Source organism: Podarcis pityusensis (assembly GCF_964106645.2).
Source record: "Podarcis pityusensis genome assembly, chromosome: 13".
In the NCBI taxonomy this organism is placed as follows: domain Eukaryota; kingdom Metazoa; phylum Chordata; class Lepidosauria; order Squamata; family Lacertidae; genus Podarcis; species Podarcis pityusensis.
The window spans coordinates 23,500,263-23,527,132 of NC_138038.1; the positions used below are offsets into that span (position 1 = coordinate 23,500,263).

The following is a 26,870-nucleotide window of genomic DNA, read 5'->3' on the forward strand; positions in this document are numbered from 1 at the left end:
CAGTGTGCAAGAGTTTCAAACCAATTGTGCAATCTGAATTGTCTCTATTTGCGGCGGCAGCATTCAAACGGCATCTTCCTCAAAAAGCAGGGGAGGGAGAAGTCTTCCAATTGACCAACATTTGGAAAGGAAAAAGGAGAGAAAAACACGCAATAAAAGAAAACAGAGATATATAATTAAGCAGGGATTATAGAAGGGCAGAAAGCAGGCAGACAGAAGAACCCCTGCAGCGTCTTCCAGCCAGCTTAATAAAACAAAACAGGAGCACTCTCTCACCTCCCTGGTATTACTGTATTGCTTTCCAGCTCTATTGGTCTTGAAGCCCTTTTACCACCATGATTGCTTCCTCTGCTTCCTTGCTCTCACAGTAACCCACTCACAGGGATGCATCAGCTCCTGGTGCCTCCAGACTGTCCATATTTTGCAGGAGAGATTCAAGTGCATACTTTAACTTTCAGTTTACACAGCTAAAGTGGATTAAAGAGCTTTGTACATACAAAACCAATCAATAATAATAATATGGACTTTTTGCAGTCTGGAAATTGATGGGGGGAAAGTCACTGAAAAGTGTGCAATAAATTAGCAACAGGAAGGTGTATAAACACCCCACGAGTAAATCAGGATGAATGCTCATTGTCTTATATATGGGCACAACCGAAGTAATAATGCTCAATAAAGACCTGATGTAATCTAAGCTCCCAACAAGCAAATCAGGATGAATGTTCGTGGGCATGCAGACGAAAGCTCATACTAAGAACAAACTTAGTTGGTCTCTAAGGTGCTACTGGACGATATATTTATTTCTACTGCTCAATAAACAGGTCATCTGTAGGGGTCCTAAAACATTGAAGATACATTGGGGGAGGGGGGGGAACCCTGCCAAGCTCTCAGAGCAGTAAAACCAGTTCTGCAGCCTCTTCCTGCCCTGCAAGTGGATGATGTGAGCTATGTTGGAGAGGTTTGGAGGAGAGATTCTTACTCTCTAGTAGTAGCTGAGTTGGCACAATGGTGATTGCTCCAAGCACACTTAAACTTGGTTAGATTTTGCATTTACCCTCATCCACCTTTAAAAACCATCCCAAACAAAAATACTTCAGCTAGAATCAATAGCAGACACTTAAGCTTTCCACAAATAAGCAAAGATTTTACTCACAACATTCCAGAACTTACATCAAACAAGTCTCCATTCATTGGCAGTAAAACCAAGAAGTTAAAAGGTTCCAAAACAAGTAGTTGATTTCCTTGCAAAAGGATAATGCAATCTGTGGGTTAGCAAAGATGCAGGCTTCAAAATCTCCCTTTTGGAGAGATTCTGTTCACTTGGCTTTTCTTGCAGCTGGGAGTCATTGGCCATGTAGCTCCTTCCTGAGAAAAATGAGGGAGCAGAGGCTGCTAGGAGCCTGCTCAACCACACCCACTGGTAATATGACCTCAGGGCTCCGGTTAACCCTTTTAATGCACGCAAGTGTGAGTCAGTAACCGTATAAAGTGGTACCTCAGGTTAAGAACTTAATTTGTTCTGGAGGTCTGTTCTTAACCTGAAACTGTTCTTAACCTGAAGCACCGCTTTAGCTAATGGGGCTTCCCACTGCCGCCACGCCGCTGCTGCGTGATTTCTGTTCTCATCCTGAAGCAAAGTTCTTAACCCGAGATATTATTTCTGGGTTAGCGGAGTCTGTAACCTGAAGCGTCTGTAACCCGAGGTACCACTGTACAGTATTACAACAAGATGACCACCAAGAGACCCAGAGGTGAGCTACTGCCTCAATCTCCCTTGATTAGTTTTCACAGTAGTCTTTACCCATGCTGTAGTAATGCTTTTAGCCTCATCCTGTGCAAATTTATTGCTGCTGCTGTGAAAGTCTATTTATGTACCCATTACAGCCCAAAGAGCCACCAAAGCAGGGAACAGCAATTAAAACACAGCCTCATCCATTACAATATTTAACTGGCCATATGGATCATTGCTATTCCATTCCACTGTTGCACAACCCTCAGATAATCCAAATGACATTCAAATAGCAGGAGCCAGCCAGACTTCCCTTAGCTCCCTTACCCAAAGTGTCACACACCACCAGAAAGCTGGACACTTCAGTGGAAGCACAGCGAGCTCTTGTGTTAAAGGCAAGTGCTTTTACATTCTCAGCTTTGGGCCAGGGATAATTTGAGCTAAGAGCTCAGGCTTGGAACATGTACTTAATGCCTGGATTCAGCTACTATATGGGATAAATGAAGTGATAATGAAAAGAGTGGTCTTTTGCACATCTCCCATTTCCTGCACAATGTGCTTTCTCCGAATTTGAGCTCCCTGGATTTTTGTGTTCATTGACACCGTGCTTGCTTGGAGTTTGCTATAGCCTTGCACTTTTCACAGGCACGAAATACCATGCTTCTAAAAGCATTTGTTCCAGATATCAGCAACAGCCAGGTTTATTGCCAGTTTCTATTTTACTTCCACATGTCTCTTTATATTATCAGATTTGTTAGCTGCTGAGATTAGTTTGCTTATTTGAAGGATACAGATTAGAGGTTTAGGAAAGCTAGAAGGAGAGGTTTTCTGTAGTGCTTTTGGTTCTTTCTTTCTTTCTTTCTTTCTTTCTTTCTTTCGGAACTTAAGCACTGCTTTGCAAACCAAAAAAAAGGGGGGGGGAGTCTTCACAGAGCAGCTTGCAACAATAAACCCGCCAGAGATACAATCAAAAACCGTAAAAATTAAGTATTGCAAGAAATGCAATAATAAAATATTATAAGACAGATGAAATCATTTTAATCGAAAACTGCCAACAAATTCCTAGAAGTGAGCAGGTTCATGCTTGGTGAAAGACCTGCAGCAATATATTTTCCCCCCTTTCTTTTCTAGAACATAATTAAAAGTACAGATTGTCGGTGTTTGTCTGATTTCGAAGTGAAACATGTTCCACAGTGCTGGCACTGCTACACTAAAGGCTATGTTCCAAACAGCCACAGAGCAAACCTCTGGAATATCATGTGGCAAAGACAAGGCAGCCTTCTCCCACAGATGACTGTAGCAGCTTGGCAAAGATGTGGAGAATGTGATTCCTTAGATACCCTGGTACCAAATTGTTTAGGGCTTTGTATGCTAACAGCAGACGTCTGGTGGTATTCAACTAAGTTTTTGAGCAGGCTTATTGAAATTAACAGGCCTTAGTCATGTCCTTTAATTCAAATGGATCTACTCCACGTAAAACTTAGTCGAATGCCACCCACTTAACTTGGCTCAGGATCATATTGGTACGACTATAGTATATAAAGGGAGGTTGCCATCATTTGTGGAGCCTCCTTAAGGTACACAGAGTTGTTTTAAGCAAGAAGAAAAGGCACCTACACTTTCTATAACAAAATCAAGGCCCTACTTAAGACACTGTACCAAAATCTTGTTAATGCTGAAGGAACCCAAAGCATAGGGCAGTTAGCTGATGAACTACATTTTCAAGAATTCAAGTTTCAAATTCTTCCTGCACTCCCTGTTTCTGATATATTGGTTTCTGGTTGAGAACAGGGTAAGCACCAGATGTTTCATGGCTGCAGAATGTGTCACTTGTCGGAACTATGCAATAAATTGGTTTGTTATACTGTAGTCGGATGGCTTGTGTATCAGTTTCTCTCCAACTTGCAAGACAAGGAGTCCTTCTAAGAAATATAACGCCCACAACAGACATAGCTAGGGGGAAGAGGCTTACTCATCTGTAGAACTCACTGCTGTAAGGTTTCCCATTTTAACAAGTTAAAATAATTATCAGTTTTGGGAAAGTACTCAGTGGCAAACATTGCAATAACTTATAACGGTAACTAATGCTTATGCTGCCAGGATTATGCAGATGAATAATGAAGACAAATGCTTCTGTTCTCCCTGAGATCCGCAAACTGTTTTCCTTCTGCCCATGGCGATAACTTCAAGATTTAATCTCAGCCAGGATCACTAGAGTTCACCCCTATTTTCAGTACTAGAGTTCAGCTCTGGAATAAAGTCAAAGGCTTTATTACTTAGCCAAGAGCCATCAACTGTACACACATACACACACACACACACACACACACACACCAAACACACACCAAGAACCTTGAAAGCACATCACACCCAGCCTTCTACAGTTCAACATTACTAACAGCCAATAGCTCATTGCAAAAAGGAAACATACAGTACAGTATTCCTATATAAATTTGTAATTTGACTCGGTACTTCTAACTCAAAACCGGCAGACAGCTTTTTCTCTTCTCTTTTCTTCTTCCCCAGCTTTCATTGCTCTAAACTGTATCAGCAATCAACCATATGGGATCTGGCTGACCGCTTTTTAATAGATAGGATGGCAGCTAGGAAGCTGGCTAGATCCAGTGGGTCTGAATGGTCAGTAGGAAGGCCAATATATCCTCTTCTCTCCAATCCATTTTGTTCCCTAGACCCATTACTATATAATGAGACCCATTACTATATAATGTTCTGTTTTGGGTGGCCATGCAGACTGCACTGTAGCACCATGTGTCCTAACATGTCCACATGAAAAACCCTATTTGCGCCGACTCAGCAGTAAAACATTAAAAATGCCCCACTTGGGCACAAAGCTTTAAAGCCCAAACCTGTGCCTAGAAGTCTGGCACAAAAGGAAGTCCTTAGGGACAACTTATGGAACAAGCGAAGTAATGGTGGAAACAGTGCCTCTGAGTATGTGCAGAATGGTTTGCTATCACCCTTTAGTACCCATAAACAGCCCCACATGTTTACACAGGGAGTGGAAAGGTTCCAAGTCAGTATGCCGTTGCTCCTTTGCTAGTGATGTCATAGACATCACTTAAACAAGTTCACGGCAATCCTTTTTGCAGTTTTCGTAGGTCCTCTTCTGCCTACCTCATGAAAGGGAAGCCAGGAGGGCTAATACTAATCAGCAGTCAAAGACACTTGCTGGAGAGAGAGGGAGAGAGAGAAGACTAAGTATTTGCCTGGACTGGTGTTCTGCCATGGGTGAGTGATGCTGAAACTCTGAGCGATCCTTGCCCCCACCCCCCGCCCCGCAAGGAGGCTTGAAAGAAAAAGTGTTGAAAGCACTTTGCAGACTGAGAGGTACTACCGAAATGATTAACAAACAGAAAGTTCTACTATTACTATTAGGAACGTTCAGAGAATGCGCCTTAGAACTTCTCTGAAAACCACACCCGATAGAATGATAGGGTGAGCAGAATCATGAAAACGGTGGCTGCGTCTCTTGTCTCTGGAGAAAGAGAGGCAACAGGGGCTACATCAAGGTGGCAGCCAGTGCCTTTTCTCTTTCTGAAAGCAGCTTCCCTGAATCCTGTGTGCTCTGATGCAGACTCTCCGCAGGAAACAATATTCAGAGCAGTTGCCTGTGCTTCAGTGCTTTTGGGCTCCCTCCAGGGAGTTTCCTCTTATACTTTCACTTTCAGTCGTAGCTGAGACTCCGGCGCCAGCCACTTCTGAGAATGCCGCACACTTTGGGTGGGACTGAAGTTGGGCTGCGCTCTATCCCTGCCAAGTGTATCAGTTATCCAATATCTGTGGCGTAACGTAACCCTTTTGTAACGTGCATTGATCTAAAATTATTTTTTCATTGTTTTTTGTTTTTATTTTTTAAAGTTGACAAATCTGACAGAAGTGTTGTCATCTGAAGTTTTCAGAGAGCTTTACAATAATACCGGGAGCAGACAAGATTGGCAAGGTTGGTGGATTATCAGTTGGTAAAGCATGAGACTCTTGATCTCAGGGTCGTGGGATAGAGCCCCACATTGGGCAAAAGATCCCTGCATTTGCAGGGGGCTGGACTAGATGACCCTCGTACTCCCTTCCTACTCTACAATTCTATGATTCTATTATATTTTTCACAAACATACCCCTTCCAGCACTGCAGCCATCTGCTGATCACCACAATCATATATATTCACATATGATAAATAAAATGGTGTTTATTGTTGAACTGTTATAATATGCTGGTTGGGTAAGGTGACTAAAGCTCCAATTAAGTCTTAGAATAAAACCAAACACTTTTTCCTTTAGATGCCATCAATATTAGGATAGTTTGCATTTAATATAATACACTGATTTCTCTGATACTTGTGTAAAAGATCACCTAAAAATAAAATAAAAGTATAAGCACTGTGTATTTACCTAAGGTGGTTGCCCAAGTGACAGCTTATCATTAAAATGCTTATCTATTGAGAAATATTGTATCTCACTAGACACAGGGTTTTTTTGCCCTCAGGATAGCATCACCATTTAGGATACAAATGCATGAACTTCTGGATTCTGTACTATATTTCAGACATAGCAGACTGTCCCAAGTACACTTTAAGCAATATTGTTTCATACTGAGATTCTTGAATAGTTCTGTTCAGTAAGGATCACCAAATTGTCCACTCTGAAGTTGTAATGAAAAGTACCAATCATGCGTTAGTACTAAAAGGGTAGTACACAGGGAATTCACGGATAATTTTCAGAGCTTCATTATATAGTGCTAAGTAAAATGCGTTTTTATCTTCTCTGAACTGGGTATATGACGCACACATGACGTTTACAGTACTTGATTTGTATCTCTTCCTACTGCTTCAATGATCCCAGAGATCTCTTCTTCAAGAGGTGTGTTCAGTTGCATTCTCCCCCCTTCTCCATCAGATAGGAAGAAAAATTTCCCAGATGGATGAATCTTTTCCAGGTGCCCCACAAAACGAACGGGCTTCTCAATGTACTGCGGCAACTGATTTGTGGCTACGCGATCCCAGGGTCCTTGCAGCAAGTCTGCCATTTAGGAATTGGAATCGGAACTCACCACAATCATATACTCTGAGCAGAAGCTCAAAGCTCAAGCTCAAAGTGTTCAAGAATGCAGCTGTTGGGAACAGACAACTGAAACATTCATTTTAGAAAGGGGAGAGCTGTCCTTGAAAATGATTATTCATGAAACGACTGCCATGATTTCAAGACTCTGCAGTTTCAGAACTGCTTTTTTGATTCAATAAAGCATACCACATCTGGTTGTTTTTTTTTTTAAGTACTATGAAATGACTTCCAGAAGCGTGCACTTTGCACAGCAAGTTTGCATAAATAAAAATTTGGTAACTGAGTGGACAAGAGTAAAAAACAAAAACACAGAAGTACGGTAAACATTGCTGAGTTCAACCCAACCAAGGGAAGTAACCATGCATCACTCTGAACTAGCAAAAGTTGTGAACTTTGTCACATAGGTTCCATTAACAAAAAGAGTGCAACAAGTAGCTATTGGTATAAATTGTCTTTGAAAATCACCATTGTTGAGAGGGCAGGGTTGAGGAGAAAATACTACTTCTCCTGCTGCAGGGAACCATCAGCCTTTGGAACGTAAGCTATTTAGCTAGCTGAACTGTACTGGGAGAAGAGAAAAACCCCATCCTTAAAATACATCAGTCAACAGCAGCAAGAACAATAATTTCCATCTGATCTCCCCCTGTCTCCAACCACATGCAACTCATATACGTCATGTATGAGTAACTCATATAATTCATACTCATATACCTACTAATCCTATACCCATAACACACGAATGACGTAGGTGCTCCTGCCATAATAAATCTATTGGTCTTTTTATGGTGCCACAAAACTCTTTCAATCAGACACAAGCTTTATAACGAGAGTTTTGCATTTATTTTCACGCAGTATTTGTGCCATCTGGGTTTTGTAATCCACAAATAAGACTCAATTGACCAGTCTTAAGTTTTGCTCTGTTCTTTCACCCATGCAACTTGTTTCAGACAATATCACCATCCATGAACAACAGGAAGATAAGGAGGACCTTCTAGAGGAAGAGCAGGAAAATGATGAGGCAGAGGAAGCAGGTGAGAAAGTAGAGAACAATTCTGACTTGGGTGAAGAGGATGCTGAACTGAATGGAAATGCAGGTTTGTATGTGAGTGCCCGCTAAGAGGAAGCTGAGGAGTTTATGTTCCGCAAAGAGTACTAATTCACTGCACGTGGGTCCTTCCCATGTATGTCACAGTGTTGGATATGTAAAGTATAAGAACTGTAAAGTGCTATGTATTCTATTTTAATGTTAGATTCTCAAAACCATGGGCTACAGAACAGATCACTTGACACAGCTGTGCAGACAGGACCCGTCACAGGCAGCCAAAGTCAAACGTGGACAATCGAAGGGGTTCTTGCAAGCGTGGTGGGGATAGAGAGGGAAATGAATAAAGTGGGAAACTGGGAATCACCAGAGATGTAACTTTACAAACTGTGCTGTAGTTTACAAGCAATAGCCATTAACTGACTTTTCTTGTAACGTAGTGATGAAGGCATTTGAATTCAAGGACTCTGCAATAAGGACATATTAGAGCTGTGCAAAGAGCTGGGAATCTTGAAGATTCAAGGTTATGTTCAAGGACAGATAATTTCAGCAGATGCAGGAATTATTTAATGTTACTTGTCTTATCTCAAGCTTGACAATGTACTGCAGTGTTAATAATGTTACTTTTTATTTAAATGTGTTCCGCAGGTGGTGCCAAGTAACAGAGGCTTTAATTTTAAAATGTAGGAAATGCTTACCAGCTCTATGTCATGTTAGCAAGCATCAATATTTGAGGAAAGCTTATTTTTGACCCTTTTTCTTTTCTTTCTTTAAAAGGTATGCATTGAAGAGAGATTTTATTCTTTTTCTGTGTTGAATCACTGCCAACTTTTGCTGTTCCTTTGCAGTACAATTCACTGAGCACTGGGAGCCTGCCAACTCTCAGTTTGCAAAGGAACAGCAAAGGTGTATACCTGAAATTCCCTTTTAAATTTTCCTTTCCTTTTACCAAAAAACAAAACAAAAAAACCACACGTTATTATGTGGATTTCTGTGCTGAAACAGAGACCTTAGTTTTAGAATGGAAAGCTTCAACTCCTGTGGAAATTTTTGATGGATAGAGAAGTTTACATTTTAGTATCAGAGTTTATTTTTTGTCTGCAAATATCCTTTTTATTTTTTTTATTTTTTTGGTACTAAATGCAACCAAGAGAAAAAAATGAAACAAATAGTAAAAGAAACATATTAATTTTGAAACATCTCCTTTTCATTATGAGTTTGCACAGCTAAAATCAACCCCACCAGCAGAACTGTGGACATCACTCTCAGAGTGCACTGGAAAAGCATACTTTGTCCTATTCTCCTTGTGTTTTTAACAGGACGGCAGCACCTTATAAGTGACTGGCTGAACCCGACTACTGTACTTACAGTCTGCATCTTGCAGGAGGCTTAAGTGCATGAGTTGTATATTGCAGCAAGGTTGCGGATGCAAGGTGGAGTTCTGCAAGCCAGAGATTTACAGTTTCACACTGTAAAACTCTCCCATGCTTGCCTTCCTTTATTGGCCCCACAAGAACACATAGTATTTAGAATAATTTTCTTTATCTTATCGACACTCATAGCATTGCTGCCACTGTAATTACCCTCTTTTGGCACACAATGGGTTGGCAACTGTTATTATTGCAGGAATATTCTCACCGCTATCTTTTTTATTGGCAAGTCTCTTGTCATTTGGATGGAGACTGCACTGCATGTCATGGTTCACAACCTGGTTGGTTGTGATCCTGTACTAGTTGAAAGTATGTCTGCACTTACAATGGTGGCTGGCCACTTTTTTGGTTTTTGGGGGCCTGAGTTAACCCTGATGCCCCCTTTAACAAGAGTATGAAGCACGGCATCATTTTCACCCATAGAATGGATACTTTTTTCCCTATCCTCCCTGCATTCTAAAGCATCTTCCTCCAACACAGGAAGAAACTCCCGCAAGGCTGAACTAACTGTGCCCACACATTGGAGGGACTCTTCCATTTATTTCCTATGATCAGTAACTGTTCTCAAAGATTCCTCCTTTAACTGCTGCAGGAACACCTCAAGCACACCAAAAATCCAATCTGTCCTGCGCTTCTTTGTCAAAATGTGTTATACAATGGTACCTCGGGATACGAACAGGATCCGTTCCGGAGCCCCGTTCGCATCCTGAACAGAACGTAAGACGTGACAGCGCATCTGTGCATGCACAGGTTGCGTTTCGCCGCTTCCGCGCATGCGGACGTCACTTTGACCGTCTGCGCATGCGCGAGTGGCGAAACCCGGAAGTAACGCACTCCTTTACTTCTGGGTCGCCATGGAGCGCAACCCGAAAGCGCTCAACCTGAAGCGTATTTATCCCAAGGTATGATTGTATGTTCTCCAGTCATGTTCATGTCACCTTTGGCTGTGTTGCAGCAGTACCTGTTTACGTTTTGAAGGAGAAGTAGATTGGGGGGGGAGAAGGGGGTCGACTCTGTACATGATGACAGTGCAGCAAATGCACACATCTGTTTTGGGTGTAGACCAAAACATCGATCATCAGAACACACAGTGTGCATGTGTTACTCTGTGGGTCAACTAAGAAGCTTCATGGGTTAGCTATAACCTGCAGAGACAGGGCTGAATCTGTACCCATCTTCACTAATGGGGTACCTGCGGCCAACCCAGATGCTGTTGGAGGCTGCATGTTCCCCATCACCGTTGTGGAGCACCCACCAATTGTATACCAGGAACTTTGTGTGTGTGGAAACAGATGAAAGTGATGGCCATTTCACCACCTGTTTTTTTGAGCGCATTAAATAATTATAAATAATATGGTAAGGACTTTCACTATTAGTAGCAGCAATTACTGTCAAAATGACAAAAGTGCTGAGAAGCAGTTTGAAAAAGTGTGTCTGGTAGAGAAACGATTACTACCAATAATACCTACAGTAATGATATAATCACTTTTTTTTTTTTTGCATCCTACGTACAGAAACTGCACTTCTCTGTGGGAAGGAAGGGTGAGGAGAACGGACACAATTTCATGTCATGCATTTGAAACATAGACACCTTACCACAGTATTCAGTTTCCCTTGGATCAGAGAACAGAGAAACGGGAGAAGCTTGAGCCAGAACTCACAGGAGCTGCTGTCATTATTCTGGACTGACTTCTGCACAGGTCAGAGGACTTATGTGTACCTATGGAAAGGCAGAAACAGCAGTAGGAAAGCGATGCCTGTGCTACCAGATGCTTTGGGGGAAATGGGGACACACACACACACACACACACACACACACACAGCTGCAAAAACAATGATTTTTCACAGAACAGCATCTTTCTAAAATTCCACCTCATAATTATTTTCCAGATTTGAAAGAATCCTTCAAGATCCCACCAAGGATCAGTTGGAATTCCAAATTTTGTGTGTGTGTGTGTGTGTGTGTGTTCTCCAGTCTTTCTCAACCTTGGGTACCCAGGCCCTCATCCGCCTCCACCATTATGTGGATGGAGATACCATTTCACGTAGTCTTTGGCCACCTGGTGCCCTCTAAATATTTCAGAGTACAACTCCTATCAGCCCTAACTGGCTGGGCACCAGGTTGGCAAGGCTGATGCGGCTAATGCTAGTGCAACACTGAGGCAGAATTGCTATGTCTCTCCTCCACATGCCCTTTCCAGCATCTAGACAGGCTGTGGGGCTGTCACCCTACTGTGAATACAAGGGGCTTGCTGGCAGAGGCGTACCTAGCAAGGAGCTGTATTGGCACATGCCCAGAGCAATATGCGGACGGGTTCCTTGCTACTCCAAGCCAGAGTGCCGAGATGCAACTTTTGTCTCCACCCCCATTGCTCAGCCTGGACACTGAGGTCCTCCTCTGAGGGCCTTCTGATGGTTCTCACACTGCGAGAAGCGAAGTTGCCAGGAACCAGGCAGAGGGCCTTCCCGGTAGTGGCACCCACCTTGTGGAACGCCCCCCCCATCAGATGTAAAGGAAATAAACAACTATCTGGCTTTTAGAAGACATCTGAAGGCAGCCCTGTTTAGGGAAGTTTTTAATGTTTGATGTTTTATTGTGCTTTTAATTCTGTTGGGAGCCGCCCAGAGTGGCTGGGGAAACCCAGCCAGATGGTGGGGTAATAATAATAATAATAATAATAATAATAATAATAATAATTCTCCCACCTGGCCAGCCTAGATACGCCTCTGGCTGCTAGATGCACCAAGGCAGTTCAGAAAAGGTTAATCTGCAAATAATGAACCGATGAACATGTGATGTGAGTGTCTGGCTGGGCCTTTGACCCTTCAACCTGCTAATGAGCCAGAAAATCACTTGTGCGACTTCCTCATCCTTTGCTAAGTGCAGTACTCTGCGGGGGCAGGGTGGGGGGAGAACTGGGAAGCTCCTGTTACCAAACCTCCAGTACATTCTGTCCCTGCGTAGTCACTGGATGGGATTGTCTCAGGGACTCGCCCCCCTCCTTATTAGACCGGGAACCTTTGGTCCCCTTTGGCCTGGTTCCTGGAGCACAATCTGCTGCCCTAACACATATTCCTCCAGCTGCATGCATGCATTTGTTTTTTTTAAATATAGCAGCAGCGCAACACTTCCTGCATTTTCGAGGACTACCGTAGTTGCTGGCATAGCTCAAAGCTACATCTGCATCCAGGCAGCAGGTTCTTGCATGGCCAACATAGCACTGAAGTGGATGAATGAGGTACATAAAGGAAAAGATTGCTAAAGAGCAGTCCTTCTTCTCAACACAGTCACTCTCCTGTTGTATTGAATCAATCTAATCCTGCTAGGCTGCAGTTTACAGTGTTGGCAATGTACTGGTACTGTTTGAACTGTTATTATTAGTGTCACTCAGTACTTTTTTTCTTTCTAAAAAGATGTTTAGGAGTACTCTAATTTTGACTAAAGAAAATCACCATTTTATAGTTCAAACCGGGGGAAATAAATACAGTAAATGGACAAAAGTACAAAGATTCACAAAATGTTTACAGGTATGCATACTCCTGCGTACCCCCAGAAAAAAAGGACTGCTGTTACTTATTCATCACTTTCCACAGATACTGCTCACGATGATGTACACAATGGCTGTGTACACATTATACCTTAAAAGCACATCTTCCGCCCTGAAAGAATTCTGGGCACTGTAGTTTGCTGGGAATTGTACCTCTGTGATAGGGAAACTACAGTGCCCATAATTCTTTGAGGGAAAGTGTGTGTGTGTGTGTGTGTGTGTGTGTGTGTGTGTGTGTTTAATGTGCTTAAACACATAGTATGCACACTGTGTAACAAGACAGCTAAGAATAAGACATTCAAAACAACACAGAAAATAACAACAAATGAATTGGAAAAACAATTAAAATGAGACACCCATAGTAGAGACCTAGTCACCCAGCTTGTGTGAAACATGTCTATGTTAGTTTCCGGAAAGTGTGCAGGTAGTGGACACCTGTCATATCTTGATGGGAATGCTGTTCCGCAGAACCGAGGAAGCCACATGAACCAGGGCTCAGCCACACTTCCATTTGTCCCATGATTTATTCCATTTTATCCTGTGATTTCTAAGCATGGGTTTGAGAGAATCTTCTTTTGTCCTTTCCCCTGGGAAAACCTGTTGTTTACTGCTGAACTGGAACACCAATCTGCGGAAAACCCAATTGACATTTATTCTGATTCAGCAGCACACAGCGGGTTTTCCCCAGGGAAAGTGGAGGAATGAAAGCAAAACCTCTCAAGCCCATGCCTAGAAATGGCAGAACAGATAGGTGAGCAGAAATGGCAGAACAAACGGATGAACCCTAAAAGCCTTGCTTCAAGTTACCTTGGAGTAGACCTCTGAGGTCTTTGGGTCTTGCAGGAGAAATTCTCCCACAGAACACAGTTTGTATATGAGGGATTTCTCATGGTCTCTCAAGTAAGCTGGTCCTGAGCTGCACAGAGCCTTATAGGTTGGTACCAACAGCTACATATCTTGTATGGCAAAAATAAAAAATATGCATACATTTTAGGACCCCTGAATATGGAAAATGCATTTCCTGGAATGTAAGGAGCAGTGACCGTTCTGCAAAATACCCTGCATTGCAACTTGTTCGTGTGGCTCTGTACAGCGCCTGGCAAAATACCAGTAACCAACTGCATTTTAATTGTAGTAGAAAAACATACCCTCCAACATTTCTCCAATAAAAATAGGGACATCCCATTCCATAATTACAGTTTTACTAGTTATACCTTACACATCTTACTGGGTTGCCCCAGCCATTCTGGGCAGCTTCCAACATATCGAAAAAACACAATAAAACATTAAACATTAAATAAAATTACCTATACAGGATTGCCTTCAGACGACCCAGGGGTTGGATAACTCCATAGCTCCCAACATTTCTCCAATGAAAATAGGGACATCCTAAGGAAAAGTGGGACATTCCAGGATCAAATCAGAAACCAGGATGGCTTCTCTAAATCAGGGACGTCCCTGAAAAATAGGGACACTTGGAGGGTCTGGAACAGAGAAAAGGTTATTTGATGGGATACGTCATACCAGAACCTTTGAAAGTAGCCTTCCGTATGTGTGGCTCAGGCAGATCTTTGCCACAACTCCTCTCTAACGTTCTGGTGGCAAAACCCATATCCTCCCACCCCCTGCTCTGTTTTTAAAACTACCCTTTCAGATAAACGCGGGCCTAAAACGCAGCCATGGCAAGGCAAACACTCCTGAAAGGCTCGTGAAATGCAGAAGACCAGCTATACAATCACAGGGTGCTGATGATCTCTAATTGATTTCCAAGAAAGCTGTCCCCTTCTCATTCAGCATCGGAAGCACTAAAGTGGACAGTTTTCATGGTAACCCTTCTCCCTCTAAACGGTGCCTGGAATTACCTTCTAAAGCACAACCACCTCTTTAGTCAAGAGATGAGACAGTGGGGGCAGGCGGGGAGAGAGAGAAAGAGAATGAGGCTCCTTGAATGCTCCCACTTCTTCCTGCTGCCAAACACGTTTTTTTGTGAATGCACTAAGCCGTTTACTCCCCAGCTGTGCCGCAGACTGCCTGAGGATCCAAGCCTGAGTGATATGCTTTCTCTTCTAGCGCCCTGCTGCCCTTATTATTGCATAGAGCCCCCTGGGTGGAATCCGGAATGGGGGTCATGCCACGGACACTGCTGTTGCCACTGCCTGTTGCTGCTTCCATCAAGTGCATTTCAGTTCCGAGACTCCAGCTGCTGCACAATTCTTGTTTGGAGCCGGATGGCCCAGCTGTGGCTGTTTGCTTTTTAGGAAAACTAAGGAAAGGCTTTAGAAATAGCACAGATAATATTTCTGACCTGTTGGCAATCTTTGTGCTGATTATAAACTTTAAAAAAAAAGCAGCACCGAAAATGTTAAAAGTTAGGTGGAATCTAGACACATATTAAAAAATGTGAAAATGCTTTTTTAAGAAAACGTTTGAAAATATATTTTGAATTTGCCATAGCTCACCATCGCCGTCTAGTGTCACATTTGTATAATGCACTTTACAACACACGTAAAGCTTTTTATTTGCAGCTGTATAGCTGAGTCCTTAGCAACGTTACAAAGGTGAGAAACAAACTGTGAGTCAAATGAAACTGGGGATATGTCACTGGATCTCTGGACTCTGCTTTTTAAATGAGATGCAATCATAGGAGGAGTTTCTTTAATTCTTGTTAGCGGGGGGGGGGGGGGGAGGCTTTCCCCTGCACTGTTTTCCCAATCAAAATAATCCAATATTTCTTTATTTTCCCCTCCATGGGACAGAGATGCCTGGGGGTACAATTTTGATTAGATAAAAAAGTGCTCTTTGCACATTTATTTTATTTAGTTTCATTTTTGTATTTCCCACGCCCCCACCCTTTCCTCCTGCAGAAGCCAAGGGTGGCTAACAACAACCCACGAATACAAGCATAATAAAATAGTTAAAGCATCAGCAAAACCGATGATTTGAATCAAGGATTATAATATGACACCGCAAAAAATTAAAGTAGTTATGTTCCCAAAGCCTGACTAAACAAATGCATTCTTATTTTGCACCTGAATGTGGGAGGCACAACCGAATTTTACTCAATTACATTTTGGTTTACCGTATTTTTTGCTCTATAAGACTCACTTTTCCCTTCCTACAAAGTAAGGGGAAATGTGTGTGCATCTTATGGAGCGAATGCAGGCTGTGCAGCTATCCCAGAAGCCAGAACAGCAAGAGGGATTGCTGCTTTCACTGCGCAGCAATCCCTCTTGCTGTTCTGGCTTCTGAGATTCAGAATATTTTTTTTCTTGTTTTCCTCCTCCAAAAACTAGGTGCGTCTTGTGGTCTGGTGCGTCTTATAGAGCGAAAAATACGGTATATACAAAATAAAACAGAGCTCCGGTCATTGATGTCTCCCACATCATATTGTTTTGGACTTGGGAAAAACAGAATATTGGAGAACATGAGCTTTCTCAGACATGTCACACCCATGTCCTTATTTCACCACCACCATCTTATAGGGCCTGTTTTGCTGCATTGTTCGAATGCCCCAGATTGCAAAGACAACAACGGTGTCCGTTCCATTCTTTTTACTTTCTGGCTTCCCATCATGACAAGAAAATTGGTGGCCACCTGCCAATCACCAAGTCTAAACCAGCAGAATCAGTTTGGCCATATTAAGGGGGTGAAAAGATGCACCCTAGCAGTACTGAGTTGCATGGTATGGCTTTTGGGCAAGTTGCATCCCCCTCAGTTTTATTCCTCACAATCTGTAAAATGGGAATAAGGTATGGGTGAGGCCGTGGGCTGCATGTGCAGTAACAGTAAGAGTGATACTTTAGCTTTTCTACTTTACATTACAGTGGAACCTGTTTTCGAGCATCTCGGAAGCCAAACATTTCCAAACCCAAACGCCGAAAACCCAAAAGTAAACGCTTCCGTTTTTGAACGTGCTTCGTAAGTCAAATGGCTTCCGTTGCATGTTTTTCAGTTTTCTCAGTGGAAATTGCTGACAGCCCTTTGCACCTCGGTTGCTGAACGTTTCAGAAGTGTAATGGTCTTCTGGAATAGATTATGTTCAACAACCAAGGTTCCACTGTATTTATAAAGAGCTTTTTCTTAAGTGCTCACTTCAGCTGAAGAAAAGGCAGGGAGGGGAATCAGACTTTGGAAAAAGGCAAGCAGCTTATGATACCCAACACCAGGCCCCTGTGGTCCTCTGTGCACCTTTCTAGCAATCAAGTCCAGCAGCTCAGTGGGTTCAGGCAGTCTGTACCAGTTGCACCTGCACGAAGTAAAAAAAAGTTGACCAGAAAGAAGAGCCAGCAGAAGCCATTAGTTGCACTGAGCAGTGAAACTAGGAGGATCCAGTAGACTAGACTCAGAAGGACTCACTGCCACCTCAGCCCATATTATGATGCTGGAGATGGTGAAGAGCAGCAGCGATCAGGCTGGGAGGACCCTTCGCTTGCAAGCTTCCCTGTTGGTTCAGGGATTGGGAGCAAGAGAGGGATGGGCCTCCTTTAATTCCCATTTGCAGGACCAGGCATCAGACTTCCCATACCCCAACCCAAATAACAAAAGACCAAAGAAACTGGTTTTGGGTCAAAACAGGCCACAACTTTATTGAATACAGATGAAAGAAGTTTGGCTTGGGCATGGGGCAATCTAAATACGTCCGGCATGGTCAATCCAGATGGGGGTTCCTAAGACTTAAATCCAATAGGGTGACCCCCGCAGGGACTGCCATTTGGGGGAGTGCCTTCGGCCCTGGCCCCACCTGGGCACACAGACATGGCCACTTCCCCCAGATCCGTTTAACGGGACACCCCAGCATTTGGAGGGGCAGGCGAAGACTACAACCTCCCCTCCATCTAAAACAAAGTATTGCCCCAATACCCAACCTGTTGTGACGATTGCTATGATGTAGGCAAAACCACAAGGTAAAGGTAAAGATAAAGGGACCCCTTACCATTAGGTCCAGTCATGACCAACTCTGGGGTTGCGGCTCTCATCTCGCTTTATTGGCCGAGGGAGCCGGCGTTTGTCCGCAGACAGCTTCCGGGTGATGTGGCCAGCATGACTAAGCCACTTCTGGCAAACTAGAGCAGTGCACGGAAACATCGTTTACCTTCCCGCTGGAGCGGTACCTATTTATCTACTTTCACTTTGACGTGCTTTCGAACTGCTAGGTTGGCAGGAGCAGGGACCGAGCAACGGGAGCTCACCCCATCACGGGGATTCGAACCACCGACCTTCTGATCGGCAAGTCCTAGGCTCTGTGGTTTAACCCACAGCGCCACCCGCATCCCGGGAAAACCACCAGGTCAGTGCCAATTAGCCAGGTGGGCAAATTCCTACCGGGCCCCTTAAAGGACAGCGACCACCGTAGTCACAACAATGTCATTGACTATCAGCTTAAACCAAGGGTAGGTGGGTGGGGAAACCCAGCACAGAAACAAACAGGCTGAGCCCCAGGTGCTGGCTGCTGAAATGAGCAAGGGGGTGGATCCGAGGGAAGCCCACCGTTGGTTCCATCAGCTGTGCCCCCAGCACAGTCCAAGCCATGGCCTGCAGCCCTACTTGCCAAAGCAGGGAGCAGGCCAGAGCCAGTCTGAATTCCCTCGTCAGGGCCCCAGTGAAGCCTCCTCTGTCCTGCAATGCCATCGCACGAAAAGGGTGAGTGGGTTTGTCCATGCAGTGTTCTCCTCCGACTAAGGTAAAAAGTTAAAGGACCCCAGGATGGTTAAGTCCCATCAAAGGCGACTATGGGGTTGCGGCTCTCATCTCGCTTTCAGGCTGAGGGAGCCAGCGTTTGTCCACAGACAGTTTTCCGGGTCATGTGGCCAGCATGACTAAACCTCCACTGGCGCACAGAGGACCGTGACGAGTGCCAGAGCGCACGGAAATGCTGTTTACCTTCCTGCCGCATGCTTTCGAACTGCACTGGCGTGCTTTCGAACTGCTAGGCTGGCAGGACCTGGGACAGAAACCACTGACCTTCCAATCAGCAAGCGCAAGAGGCTCAGTGGTTTAGACCACAGCACCACCCACGTCCTCCTCCAACTATCACTGCCCTCCCCCATACACTTTCTCCTCTCTAAATCTGGAGATACCCCTTCAGCTACAAACAGGAGAGCTACATATTGATTGCATATGAACTGAACCGAAATCTCAGTTGCATAGGATTCACAATCCACATTAGGCTGAGGTACTGATAGGATGGGCTCTGCCTTAGCTAAACTTTCCTGCAAGCTACTTTGGAGGAAGTGAGACCATTTTGCACCTTTTCCCCCAGTTAATCCATTGCGGGGAAAGCAGGTGCTAACAAAGGGAACTGATGGTTTTCTGACTGTAGGCAAATGGTGACTAACTGAACAGCTGCCTCCCTGCTTCACCTAGCTCCTAATTCCGGCTATACAGAAAGCACAGCCTGCCTGAGGCTCAGTGTACTTGTCACCCGCTGGTTGATGTGACCAGTTGCCAAGGTAACCTTTGCCAATCCCTCTCCCCCCAAACACAGTCATTCAGAAGCCTCACTAGCAAAGATAATATGGCAAAGAATATTTGTGAGATTAGTTGGTGCAAAGGAAAAATAGGTATATACCAAAAGAAATAAAAATTTATGGATGCCAAGATTCAAGCTTGGGACCAGTACTCTTTGGTGAAAAAACCTCAGTAGATATTTAGAATAACAAAATATGCAGCAAGTAAAGCATGGAAATATAGGCTGCTATAACTTCAAAATATGCCCTTGTGAGTTCCAAAACATCCCTCTTCCTCCAGCATAGGGGGGGAAACCATGTGTTTGGCAAGTTAAAAATTGGTTTACTTTCAAACTCTTCAAAAGTCAGGTGCTTCACCATAAATCAGTCAGAATGTTGCACAGCCAATATAACTTGGCTTTGCCAGAAGGCGATAATTGTTCCTAGATTGTTGGCATTGGAAGTCAACAGAGGCTTGCTAAAGCCATGCAGCGGGAGGCAACAGCTCAGAGCTCCTTATATGTCAGAGTTCAGATGTAGACTGGAAGAACAAAGGCTTGATTACCTAGTTCCTCCCAAGATGAGGGGAAGTGGACATAGCTAAGCCTGACAGGACAGCTGACTCTATGGTATTAACCCCTTCATGCTTTAAATAGACTAAAGCATGTTGGTTATATGAGGCTAGTTATCCCATAAGATTGTCAGTGGGGAGTTTATAGACTGGCACAAAGACCCTGGGTCCAGTGTTTGGATTTCAATGTGACCTGAGTGGTCCATGTAGCCAATATTTTAGAAGATCACAGCAGGGCAGGATCTGGCTAAAATGGGTTAGGTTGGGTTGAGGAGTTACTTGAGAGTTCTGTATGTCTCCCTGCCCCCACTGCCATAAAATTGTAAGGTAAAGGTACCCCTGCCTGTCAGGATCAGTCGTGACCGACTCTGGGGTTGCACGCTCATCTCGCTCAAGAGGCCGGGAGCTGGCGCTGTCCGAAGACACTTCCGGGTCACGTGGCCAGCGTGACGAAGCTGCATCTGGCGAGCCAGCACCAGCGCCGCACACGGAAACGCCATTTACCCTCCCGCTATAAAGCGGTCCCTATTTATCTACTTGCACTTAGGGGTGCTTTCGAACTGCTAGGTGGGCAGGAGCTGGGACCGAACGATGGGAGCTCACCCCGCCGCAGGCATTCGAACCACCGACCTTTCGATCAGCAAGTCCTCGGCTCTGTGGTTTAACCCACAGCGCCACCCACAGCGCCAATAAAATTGTATACACCACTTAATTGTGAAAAAACCTCAAAGCAACATACAAAATGAATACAATGAAATTACCAGTAAAAAAGAGAGAGAGAGAGTTAAAAACTATGTTCTAAAACCTTCAAAAATAATTAAAAACCACCGGAAAGTTAAAAACCAGATTAAAACACATATCCAAATTCTAGAAGCCCATCTACGCCTAAACAAGAATGTTTTTAGCAGGCCCCGAAAAGACTGAGTTCAGATGCCTTCCTGGTGTCAATTGGCAGGGAATTCCAAAGTGTGTGCTCCCCTCCAACCCACCTACCCCCCAAATAATTTGCGCAAAGCCTTGGTGAAAGCACACACAGACACAGTTGTACCTTGGATCCCGAACACCGCAAAGCCAGAAGTGACTGTTCCAGTTTGCAAACGTTCTTTGGAACCCCACTGTCTGGTGGGGCTTCTGCAGCTTCCAATTGGCTGCAGGAGCTTCCTGCAAGCCAATCAGAAACTGCGCTTTGGTTTCCAAACGTTTTGGAAGTCGAACGGACTTCCGGAACGGATTCCGTTCGACTTCCAAGGTACAACCGTATAGTGTGTATACCTACAGTGTGGACAGGAATCCCTGGCTACCTCATGTGATGAACTTTTTAAATTTACTAGCATTCTTCCAAGAAATGTGGGAAAGGTGAGGAGCATCCCCCACATTTTTGCTTTCTGTACCAAGGGTGATAGGCAGCCAACTCACAGACTGCCAAGTTTTTTCTGTTTGATTGTGGCCTTGTGGCCTTGTACTTAGTTCAGATTATTTTGCTTCCATTTCCCTGCCTGAACAACACCAGGGGCCACTGGCAAAAGCTATAGTGAAGGAAAGAAAATCCAAATATGAAATGGATTTTACTAAATGATACAGATTTCTCTGCTTATTTCTCCACCCACATACCTTTCCTCAACAAATTCTTGTTTTGAAAAGTATGGAATAATATAAGAAACTGTCTCTATCATAACCCCTTGATCTCCAGATTAATAAATCACTTCATAGACAAGCAACTACATTCAGTGGTAAATTAATTAATTTAGCCTCAACTAAAGACAATGCATTTAGCCAACTGGCTAAAACATGGCTATATACTGTATTTTTCCATGTATAAGATGCCCCCATGTATAAGACACCCCCTATTTTGGGGAACTCCAAATTAAGAAAACACCCCTCAGCACTACTTGTGTATAAGACAAGCCCCAATTTTAAACCTAATTTTTTGGTTTAAAAACCTAGTCTTATACACTGAAAAATACGGTAGCTTCACTAGACCAAGCTACCATTTTATTAAATCAAATAAGACCTCCACTCTTCCAATATCTTCAATTTTGGCATAGAACAAATGAAAGGACTGCAAAACACCACGTTTGAAAACATAACAGTTAGTGATAATCCAAGATGATGGGTGGGGGTGGGGGGCGGTAAGTGAAGAATATGCCTCTTCCTTTCCAATATCAAGACTGATCAGCTGACAACCCTATATAAAACAAAATGCAGGGGGATTTGAGAAACAGTAACATGACTAGAGTACAAACAGAATGGACTTAGATTTTTGAAAATAAATACTGAAAATAGAAATAAGCACAAATCTGAGAGATTATTTTCAAGTCTGTTTATCAGTGGTCCTTACATCTTATCAATTAAACAAGATATACCAGTTTGTTTTGTTTTGTTGGAGGCGTAGGAGATGAAGAGCGGATTATCTACACATTTTTGTGGAAGTGTAAAAATGAAAATCAGACATTGGTCTTAAACACACTAAAGGAAATGACAGGATACAATAACTTAAGGAAGTATACAATTTATTCCCAATTTATTCCCCAAACTCATCTTTAAAAGAAAGGTTGCAGAAAATATGGGAAATTGCTCTAGTTGACATTGACATATTAGAGGCAAACATCAAATAATCAACGAGAGAGATTTATAGAACGATGAGCTTTCTTTATTTACCATATAATTATTTCCCACCCATATGACTCAGTTCTTCTCTGATATTGACATATTCTTTAATATACTCTTCTTCTACTGTACTTTGATATATATTTGATATATAATTACTATCTTTAACATAAACACAGCTTATAACGTAATCGCAACTTTAGTTCTTCATTTTTTATCTGCTCAAAGAAAATAAGGAGGGCAAGGTTGAAGGTCGAAAACAATGGTTGTGGTGAAGTCTTTGCAAATAGCTGAACCCACATTAGAAGCTGTTCCTGAGCCTTTAAAAAAAAAAAGCTATTTTCAAAAATTGCCTCTTCGGGATAGACTGATGCTGCAGTCCTATATCTGGTTACCTGAGAGAAAGCCCTATCGAACCCAGAAGGGCTTACTTCTGAGCAAAGGCGCCATCTTCTGAAAAACACAGACATCACTCCATGACCGTCTCCATGTTTGCCCTGACAAATGATGTGCGGCCCCCTCAAAAACAACATTGAGGGGGCCCAAAATGTTTCAGCTCCTAGGAGCTGGCACCTACACTTCTGATCAGAAAAATTATGGAGGGGAGAGTGTCCTCCTGCTCATGCTCAGACTTTCCCACAGGCATCTCTTGCTGGCCATGGTGGGATCCTGCACTAGAAGGGCTTTTGGTCTCATCCAGCAGGGCTGCTCTTATGTTTCATATTAATATATTGAGCAATGGTCAGAAATGCATGAAGAATTGCCCCTTAATTGCCCCTTGAATAACCTCTCTTAATTGCCTCCCAGTCCGCTTTTGTTCTGTGGGGGTGACTTTAATTACTAATTTATTTGCATTGCCCTTTCTTTCCATTATTTAACAGGAAAATGGCATTTCTTCAGAAAAAAGGGGGGCGGAGAGGAAGAGGAAGAGAAACTCAGCAATTAAAGCTTTTCATCCTCCCACGGTAACAGAAACTGAAATTGGGGAAATTAGCAGGAGCAGTTCAGGAGGCAAGAGGGTATTCACTGCTATTTATCACTCAGCCTTAACCCACAGAAAGCTACAAAATAGGGCAAACAGGATTCTCTTTGTTAAAGGCACAAGAGCCCTGAAAGGTCTCAAGAGTGTTTTGCTTGTCCACACTGGACAGGCTGGTGGTGCAGATATTTCACACCTGCTTTCCATTATTGTTTTGTTTTATGCTAGATTTTGCTTTTTTTAAAAAAAGAAAATGTAATGTAACGTAACATAATGTAACATCACATCACATGTCACGTCACGTCATGACAGCACAACACATCACAACACAACATGTCACAATGCCACAGCACACCATATCATGATGTCATGACCTGTCACATCACGACCCACCATGGTGTGACACCCACCATGGCATGACACGCCAAGTTGTGACACAGCACATGATGTCATAACATGACACACCACACAGTCACATCAAAATGTCATGTCCTGACATCATGACCCACCATGTCACAAGTCCCATCATATCATGACACTGCCTGGTCTCCTTGCGTTCCACCCTACCAGCAGTAACACTTCAGGTTACAGACTCTGCTAACCCAGAAATAGTACCTTGGGTTAAGAATTTTGCTTCAGGATGAGAACAGAAATCGTGCTCTGGCGGCGCAGTGGCAGCAGGAGGCCCCATTAGCTAAAGTGGTACCTCAGGTTAAGAACAGTTTCAGGTTAAGAACGGACCTCCAGAACGAATTAAGTTCTTAACCCAAGGTACCACTGTAATGTCAGTGTACTGGAAGAAGCAAAGATCACTAGTGTCAAAGCAATGATTCTTCAACATCAACTTTGTTGGATTGGTCATGTTGTGCGGATGCCTGATTATTGTCTTCCAAAGCAACTACTCTATTCCCAACTCAAGAATGGAAAGCGAAATACCAGTGGATAACAAAAGAGGTTTAAAGACACTCTCAAGGCAAATCTAAAAAAATGTAACATAAGCACTGATAACTGGGGAACACTGGCCTGCAAGCGCTCCAATTGGAGAACAGCCTTTACCAAAGGTGTCATGGACTTTGAAGAAGCATGAGCTTAGGGTGAAAAGGAGAAACGAGCTAAGAGGAAGGCATGTTTGGCAAACCCTCACTGTGATCAACTCCTACCCAGAAACCTGTGTCCCTATTGTGGAAGGATGTGTGGATCTAAAATTGGCCCATCACAGTCACTTATGGACTCACTGTTGAGACCGTGTTCATGGAAGACAATGTTACTCGGCTACGAGTGATTGCCAAAGAAGAGAACCGCTAACATTAATGGGAAGGAGTTCACCATGTAACAGCTGAAGTTCCAGTCAAAGAGGGATGTAGACAAGCTGTGGAATCTACAACAAGCTGCTGTATATTTCATAGAATCATAGAATTGCAAAGTTGGAAGGGACCACGAGGGTCATCTAATCCAACCCCCTGCAATGCAGGAATAGTTTCATGGACACATGTACCATGTACCCATCACAGGTGGTTATAAGGCAACTTCCTATGTTCCTAGCAGTCTACGCTGACTGTGAGCAGTCTTTCCCAGCCCTTCCTGGAGATGCCAGGGATTGAACTTGGGACTTTTGGCATTGAAAAGCACTATGCCACCGAGCTACAGCCCTTCCTTAGCTAGTGTGCTATCATTTGTGCCTGAAAGCAAGACTCCAGCCCATCTCTCGGAAGGCTGAGGTCCAGGCAACTAGGAACTCATGAGATGGGGACAGGAGGGTCCCAAGAAAATGGAAATAAAACAGCTCACCCTTTCCCCTGGGCTTTGTCTCTTTCACTGTCTGAAATCTAAACCATCCATGTATATCTGGGCAAACAGCAGGGCTGAAATTGCATAATGCCCTAGGAAATTGCATAATACAATTCAAGTGTCCAACGAAATGTGCTTGGTGAGTTTCCAAGCCGTTTAGGTCTAGTCCTGAGAAATCCATCCTCTTTCCTCAGCTGGGTCATGGAAAAGATCCAAGAGCGTGGGTGACTGGTTAACACAGCCAAGGTGGGGCTGTTTGGGAAAAGCTGGTTTCGGAAGGTGGTTTCTTTTTTGTTTGTTTGTTTGTTTTTGGCAGAGTCCCAGACCCATTTAGCATTTACCGCCTGGATTTAGTTGAGAAGAATTGTAACCAGAAGCATCTTACATACTCTGTGAGATGCAAAGTGGAGTCACCAGATGGATTTTGCATGTGGGAATAACAAGAAAGGAGAAGAAGAAAAGAAGCAAAAGCAAAGACTGGCTTGTTTTGTTTTTAAAGCTGTTGCTAAGCTGTGTTGCTCTATTTGTTGGCTAAACTGGGTTGCCACCTTTCTCCATATAGGAATGATACAGCATTATCCCGCATGAATTTGTCTCATCCTCTTTTAAAGCCATTCAAGTTGGTGGTCATCACTGCCTCCAGTGGCAGCATGTTCCACAGTTTAACCAGTGTCGGATTACCAAATAGGCAGAGTAGGCACTGGACTATGGGCCCTCACACCTTTTAGGGGCTCCATGAGAACAGATCAAAATCATATTGATTTGATCTTGATAGAAAATTACAAAAACGTATTAGGAAATAATTTACGAGGGGAGGCCCCTGAAATTTCAACTGCTTAGGGGGATCCACAGGGGTTTAACCCAACCCTGAGTTTAACCATGTGCTGCATGAAAAGTTACTTTATCTGTTCTGAATCTCCCAACATTCAGCTTCCCTGGATGTCCACAAGTTCTAGCGTTATGAGAGAGGAAGACCAGGTTTTCTCTGCCTGCCTTATCCATGCCATTTTGTGCTTACCAGTTTGGATATACTCCGGCAGCTTTACTTGGAAACAGGGCCACTGTCTCTGGGACAGAAGTGGTTGTCCAGATCAGCTGGAACAATCTGATCTGGTCTCTAATCAAAAGACCATTTACCTATCAGCCGAACAGAACAAAAACATGAACAAAGAGAAAAACAAAAGACACAAAAGAAGACAGAGACGTGCCTGGCATTTGTGTGTGTTAATTTACACATATAGATGCCAACTTTGAAATCATTAGTATAATAAAAATAGAAATACAATACATCTTACCATAGTGGGGAAGACTGTAAGCTGGTGACCTACTCTACTCGCCAGAGGCTAACGAATGATGGTCAATTTCAAAGCTCCTGCTTGCTCTTCCTTCCCTTCTTAGCGTTCTTTACCATTAAGCTGGACGTGAACCAGGGCAGCGCTTTCATAGGGGCCTCCGTTACATAGAGGACTGCCCTCTGTGAACTAGGCCACCTTGCCCACTGTAGCAGGAAGGCAAAGGCAGCAGTGAAACAAGGCAGCTTCTCCCTCAGGTGGCCTCAGGTGAGGGCATTGTAGCAGGATCCAGACAGTTGGGACCTGTGGGATGCAGTGGACTGGGGCATTCTTCCTGCGCAAGCCCCATTGAAAGGAATTAA

The 26,870-nt window shown here is 43.6% G+C and overlaps 1 protein-coding gene and 2 long non-coding RNA genes across 4 annotated transcripts in view; 1 reads left to right on the forward strand and 2 right to left on the reverse strand.

Annotated features, from left to right (window-relative positions):
- LOC308462038 (signal transducer and activator of transcription 5B) overlaps window positions 1-1,373 on the reverse strand; it is a 67,386-nt gene extending 66,013 nt beyond the window's left edge. For both annotated transcript variants that reach the window (XM_080979323.1, XM_080979320.1), the window contains exon 1: window positions 1,171-1,373. The gene's annotated coding sequence lies outside the window, so the exon portion shown is untranslated. The remainder of the gene's footprint in view (window positions 1-1,170) is intronic.
- The window catches only part of LOC308462149, a 182,916-nt gene that overhangs the window by 127,642 nt on the left and 28,404 nt on the right, over window positions 1-26,870 (forward strand). The gene's annotated exons all lie outside the window — the stretch shown is intronic.
- Window positions 6,793-26,775, reverse strand: LOC308462159. The gene is made up of 4 exons (XR_013979026.1): window positions 26,512-26,775; window positions 14,133-14,309; window positions 10,874-10,997; window positions 6,793-7,364 (listed from the first exon to the last, which is right to left on the reverse strand). It is a non-coding gene; the product is annotated as an uncharacterized lncRNA (long non-coding RNA).